The sequence below is a fragment of the Fulmarus glacialis genome, unplaced genomic scaffold (genome assembly GCF_000690835.1).
Source record: "Fulmarus glacialis isolate BGI_N327 unplaced genomic scaffold, ASM69083v1 scaffold20824, whole genome shotgun sequence".
Taxonomy (NCBI): domain Eukaryota; kingdom Metazoa; phylum Chordata; class Aves; order Procellariiformes; family Procellariidae; genus Fulmarus; species Fulmarus glacialis.
In genome coordinates, this window is record NW_009211640.1 from 58779 (window position 1) to 65439 (window position 6661).

General features: G+C 47.0%; 1 pseudogene across 1 annotated transcript in view; it reads left to right on the plus strand.

The window, feature by feature from the left end:
* The first annotated feature begins 1447 nt into the window (after positions 1–1447).
* Positions 1448–6661, plus strand: part of LOC104076682 — an 11543-nt pseudogene continuing 6329 nt past the window's right edge. Inside the window, exon 1 of the transcript XR_683517.1 lies at positions 1448–1533. The product of XR_683517.1 is annotated as a histone-lysine N-methyltransferase EHMT1 pseudogene (transcript). The remainder of the gene's footprint in view (positions 1534–6661) is intronic.

Genomic DNA, 6661 nt, shown 5'->3' on the forward strand with positions numbered 1-6661 from the left:
GGCACCCGGTGTTGGATGAGCCTTCCCTGGCTGCACGGGGCAGGGGGCTGCTGAAATCGGGGTGAAGGAAGACCCTGTGCTGCAATACCTGCTGGCACCTGGCGTTGCAGCTGAGTTCACGTAGAAACAAAAATGACAGGGTGGCTGGTAGTAGCAATAGCAACACCAAAGCTCATCTCCCCTGCTAGTTTTGGACAGAAACCCATGTGGCGAAGGGCAAGCTGCTGCTGCGAATGGTTTTGGAGCTGATACACCGGGCTTCGTGCGTGCGTCTTGCCTCTTTTGCTTGCTTTATGGGAGATGGGCAGGTTGTTTTTTTTCTTTCTTTATCACTCTGCGCTTTAAACCTTGTGATTTGCATGGCTGCAGGCACCATCTGCTCTCCGTGCTGGCCTACAACAGTTGGCTTGACCTGGGCTTATTCTTCTCCTGCGACATGGGCAGCGTGCGGTGAACCCTTCACCGCGGCCTGGCCCCGGCCCCGAGGGCGGACGTCGCTGCCTCCCCCATCACACGGCAGCTTTGCAAGGCAGTCGCCATCTTTACCTTTCAGACCAGCTTGTCTCCTTACACGCAGAGCTATGTCAAAGGACCCCTTCTCGTCTGTGTTTGGGGTTTTTTAATACCTTTTTCCTTTTGTTTTGGTAGCTTTTTTTTTTTGTCTTGCCACTTCAAAAAAAAAAAAAAAAAGAGAAAGAGAAGGTATTAAGGCTGCAAACCTGATCTAGCAACATGACTCCAGGTGTGTGAAAGGCAGAGGAGATGAGCAGGTGTTCGCTTTTTACAAAAAAATAAAAAAAGAGAGGGGGGAAAAAAGAAAAATTACTTTCTATAGAATTAAAAATAGAGCTCATTAGCTTGAATAAACACGGATGTTATGAATGATGAGTTAGCTGTAGCTCACTGATGGTTTGCATTTTTTAAGTTACATTTGAATGAACTACAAAAAACCCAAAACCACCAAAAGCATACTTGGGCTGTAAATGTTGGTAAATGATGTGTAATGAGAAGTTTGATAGATCTGCCTTCCCCCCCGCCTCAAACCTAAGAAGTTTTGGGGGAATAAGGGTCACCTCCTTGAGGTACCTTTCATGGCGCCTGTACAGACATACTCAGCTGGATTCCCAAACACTCCGAAAAACTGGCTGCCTCTTAACCAAAGAGCTGTGAGGTTTCAGCCCTGGGCGCAGCTTGAAGCCCCTCTGCTTTTCAGGTGAAACGGGCTGTCGGCTGGGGCAAGCCTTACCGTTTTTTATCTTTGACCTCTGCCTTGGTGGCAGTTTCCTGGCAGCATTATTTTGCAGAATGAGGTTTGCCCGTGATGTAAACAGGATGTATCCATGATTGTCTCTTCTTTTAAATGCAACGTGTGTATGAACATTGAGCTAAACCATGATACTTCTTTTTTTTCTTCCCCCCCCCATCCCTTCTCTGCCCACCCCTAGCGAACAGTGCTGAGTAAGGGAGAGACAAGGAAAGACGCCTGCATGAAGACTGAGCTGCTGAAAGATATCACCAACAACAAAGAGGAAGGTGAGCAGCTGCCTTGGTTGAAGGCCAGACCTTGCTCGTGAGGTCGGCATGTGATGGGAACAAAACTGGGGGCTTGGAGATGTGCTCTGTCCCCCCGAGCGTCTCAGGTGTGCTCCCATGAACAGAGTGGCTCCGTTCTCCTCCTGTGGTATTCTGAGCAGGGCTCTTCCCCAGAAGATGCAAATTTGCATTTCAGTCCATCCATCTCCACCCACCTAAAGAATTATATCTCATTTTCACTTCTGCTTTGGTGTGGCTGTGAAGTGCAAAGGAGTTACTTTGAACCTCCTCTGTGTGACTGGTTTTAACTGAACTCTGATCCCTGCCACATGATGACCTAGCCCTTTTCCTCCCTTTATTAAAGTTAACTTTCTGTTTTCCTATGAGTTTATTGCTCCAGAACAGGCACTGATCGCTGCAGGATGGCTGGTGGGGTTAGACACTCCACACCTCGTGCCATTGTGGGATGCTTCGTAGCTTCTGCATTGTTTCTGCTTGCTTTTACTTTGCAGGATGCAGCGCACATATTAATTTAACAAAGTCTTTCCTGCGTGGTTGTCTTGTGAGTTGCATGCACACAAATCTGAGGGCTTAATAAATGTGTCAGAGGGATTAGGAAAAAAAAAACCCACTGCCCTTTATCTTCCCCCCTCCCCCCCTTTCTTTCCATGCTTTATTATTCCTTGACTAGTTACTTCTCATAGCTCTGCAGGGATTTGGTGTATTTTTGTTCTCCTTTCCATAATAAAGCATTAGAAAAGCACTGAACTGGCCCCATCAAAATACCTAGTCTTAGCTAGAAACAAAATTTTGGACTTAATTCAGATGTGTGTGAGTACAGCATTGCTTTTTCTTTCTCTTCTGTCCAGCATAATGTTTTGTCAAGCTGCTGTAGTTAAAAAGTAAAGCTCAGAACAGGCAAAATATTGAACACTGCGTCAGATGTGGCCACGGTGCTTGCATATTAACTGGGAGCACGTGAGTGCTGCTGCTGATGCCGGTTGCGTATGGACCTCTGGTCTGGGCAGACCAGAGACGAAGTCTGAAATGTCAGTGGGAGGTCGTGTTGCTCTGGGGGGAGACTCTCACTTTGATCCCTTGCATTGCTTGGCTCAGGACTATAAAGCTAGTTTATTTAGCTCTTGGTTGATCTTGAGGTAAGTGTCAAGAGTCTGTGGAGGTAAAAATCCAGAAGGAGGGTGGGTCTTGTATGTCTTGACTGATTTTGGCTTAAAGCAAATGCTGTGTATCAAAAGGAAGCTGAGAACCCTCCCTGAGCAGGAACAGTCTCGAGGCTTCACGAGGCGCTCAAAATCCAACCACTGCAACTTATTGTCCGGTTCTGGTACTGGGGAAAGAAAGGTCCTAAAATGTGAACTGCATAGTCTCCATTCTTGTGGTAATGTTCAGATTGTATCCTTCTCTTCCCAAGCATGCCATGTGTGTAAAAGACAATGGTTTGTGTGGTCATTGTGCTATATGCATTGTTCTTTGCTGACCTTCGTTACCCAGCTGTGATTGTCATAGGAGTTCAATTAGTTAATGTCCCTAAAGTCTGTTAATAACAGTGTTTAGTGTTGGCAAAGAATTTACATTTTTGAGTGTTGCGTGAACATGAAATCATTACAGCAGACTTGCAAGACGGCATGAAATAGTTTCTTTGAGCCCTGTTTCGTGACTCAGGGATGGGTGGCAACGTATGGAGCTGGGATGCGTGGACTGGAAAAGCACCCTGAAGTCTGTGATTTCTCTCTTTAAGTTTGCTTGAAGAGTCATTTTCCTTTAGCGGGGAGGATGGGACCAGTACTGTCTAGTATCTTCATCGATGACATAGACAGCGGCATTGAGTGCACCCTCAGCAGGTTTGCAGATGACACCAAGCTGAGTGGTGTGGTCGACACACCTGAAGGACGGGATGCCATCCAGAGAGACCTGGACAAGCTTGAGAAGTGGGCCGGTGTGAACCTCATGAGGTTCAACAAGGCCAAGGGCAACCCCCAGTATCAATGCAGGCTGGGGGATGATGGGATTGAGAGCAGCCCTGCGGAGAAGGACTTGGGGGTACTGGTGGATGAAAAACTGGACATGAGCCGACAAATGCGCGCTCGCAGCCCAGAAGGCCAACCGTATCCTGGGCTGCATCACAAGAAGTGTGGCCAGTGGGTCAAGGGAGGTGATTCTGCCCCTCTGCTGTGGTGAGACCCCCCCCTGCAGTGCTGCGTCCAGCACTGGGGTCCTCAGCACAGGAAAGACATGGACCTGTTGGAGCGGGTCCAGAGGAGGCCACGAAAATGATCAGGGGGGTGGAACACCTCTCCTATGAAGAAGGGCTGAGAGAGTTGGGGCTGTTCAGCCTGGAGAAGAGGAGGCGCTGGGGATACCTTTTTGCGGCCTTTCAGTACTTAAAGGGGGCTTATAAGAAAGATGGGGACAGACTTTTTAGGAGGTCCTGTAGCGATAGGATAAGGGGTAATGGTTTTAAACTAAAAGAGGGTCGATTCAGGCTAGATAGATAAGGAATTTTTTACAACGATGATGGTGAAACACTGGCACAGGTTGCCCAGAGAGGTGGTGGATGACCCATCCCTGGAAACATTTAAGGTCAGGTTGGACGGGGCTCTGAGCAACCTGGTCTAGTTGAAGATGTCCCTGCCCATGGCAGGGGGTCCTTGGTGGGCAGTCGTGGTGTTTTCGTTCTTCGTTCCTCGAGTGGAAGGTATTGCAGAAATGCACTGTTGTTACCAGCTGGGATGTCCACTTCTGGATTCATTCTGGCACTGATAAAGAGAAATAATTGAACTATAAATTTAACATACATCTGTAGGAACAAGATCTTTGCATGTTCCCGGCACTTTCATTTCCAATTCTGGGATTGAGTCCCAGCCTGCCTAAAGCCCAGTGCAAGTTGCTCACTAGACTCAGTGTCCCCTTCTGTGTAAAATTGCTCAATACAGATAGGAAAAAAAAGCTGTGGATAAGACTGTGTTTTGTTATCCATGGGGAAATGTTTAGTTTTACATGTGGGTGTGAGTTTAGGTCCATCTTTCCCTTTGACAGGAAGGGGAAAGGGGCAGGGAGATGGAAGAGATGAGCGGAAAAAAGTGAGCGGAAAAAAGTTTCTCTCGTGTTTTATTAGGCCATATTGTCTTTAGTCTGACTCACAGAGAAACTAATTAAAAAGTGGTTTGTTTGTAAGAATTGCAAGTGATTTCAGTTCTTCTCCTAATGTACATAGCTCCTAACTCTGAGCTGCATCTTGCTTGACCTTTCAAGGCAAACCGCTCCTTTTCTGATTCCTCAGCCCCGGAGATGGAAAGTTCCACTAAAGCAGCAGCACGAAAGAGCAGGAAGGGGAGTTGTTAACGAAATTCTCCATTAGTGGCGGCGTTTCTAAGACTTCACCCGAGGCAGCTCTTTTACAAGAGCAACGATGCTGGATCATAGTGCTGGATGAGACATGCACAGTCACTTTGCTCTCAAATAAACTTAAAACCGCTTTTAGAGAGTGTCAGGGTTTTAAATTCCTGGAGGGGCCTTTTTTCTTTATTTTTTTTGTTTCTTTTTTTCCCTCTTATTGCAGATAGGAAGCTGCCATGAGTGAGGAAAGTGCTGCTTTCCACTGAGCAGCTGCAACCTTTGCATTCCCAGGTGCAGAGATGGCTGCTTTAAAAGGAGGAAAAGAATAATCTTCTCGCCTTGCCGTACTCAGCATTGGAATCCTCTGCTGAGACTGACAGCCAGGAGACCAGACAGAGAAAATTATGCTTAGGTATTTTAGATGTTCACCCAGATGTGCACCCAGGTGCTGCCCGTGTTCGAGACCCCTGCTCCAGGGAGGCTGCGCCCCACGGCAGACAGGCTGCAGCAGCAGAAGAAATGCGCTCGGAGCCTGGCAGCCCCAGAGCAGGAGTATCCCTCAATCATGGACGGGCTCGTGGCCTCGTGGCCAGCGCTGTAACACCGTGGACCCGATCCCATGGAAAAGGAGCGAATTAATTTCACGCAGGCTGTTAAACTGCTTTGAGTCACCGCCGGTATTCACAGGCAGCCCACTGGCGAGATGTTGAATCCCATTTACCCAACCTCGGTATAATCTCAGTATTGAGCATTAGCAGCAGAAGTTGGGGTTTTTTTTGTTGGGGGGTTTTTTTTGGGTGTTTTTTTTTTTTTTTTTAACTTTTTTGACTCCTGGCGTGTCTGACGGGAGGTGGGAAGCAGTGACACTGCCACAGGGTGACAGTGCTCCAGGGCACTGGGAGAAGTGGCACTTACGTTTTGGAAATACAGGGCCAGGCCTCTTGGATGGATATCACCCACCTTCATAGATTTAAAAGGGTGGGGGGAAGAAGAGACCATCAGTAACTCGCCCCAGAGAGGAATTTCGGCTTCAAACACTTAATTCTCTTCATTTCTTGGCTTCAAAATGCTCCACTTTTTGGCTTGAACGATAGAGGTGGTGCTTTCCGTTCCAATGGATACAGGATCTCTAGCCACCAGTTCTCCCTAGTCTGTATGGTTTCAGTCCCCATCTCTTTGTCATCCTTTTTATGTCAGCTGGGCTTCCCTCTGCTTTACAATTTTCTTTTTTTTTTTTTTTGCTTTGAGGAGGGAGAGGGGAGGGAACTGTTGTAACACAAGGATTATAAGCAGGTGCATTTCTTGCTTTTAAAAGTTTTATCCAGCAGGACAGCTGGGTATTGAATAAATGACTGTGGTATCTGTGGTGTTTTAAAGATGATCTGCAAAGTGCTTAAGGTAAAAAATCTGTGAAATGTGTGTATATATAAATATAAATGTATGTGGTACTTACTTGTACTGCCATTCAAAATCGTGAGCTTTTCACTTAAGATCTGTCTTTGCTTAGTTCAGAGTTTGATGTTTCTTTTGCGGCAGCTGAAGCCTCGTGGCTCTGCTGAAGGCCCAGAGCTGCCCTGCGCTCTGTGCTGGGAGCACTCAAAATGCATGGAAAATATCATGCAAGACATGAGCAGTTGGGTGTCTCGCCTCTACCAGTGCTCAGCACCACTATGTTCAGAAAAGCTTGTAAAAGTTCCAGATCAGATAATAGTGCATTTGCTTGTATGATTTTTTTTTTTTTTCCTTCCTTTTTCTCTCCCCGCCTCCCCCC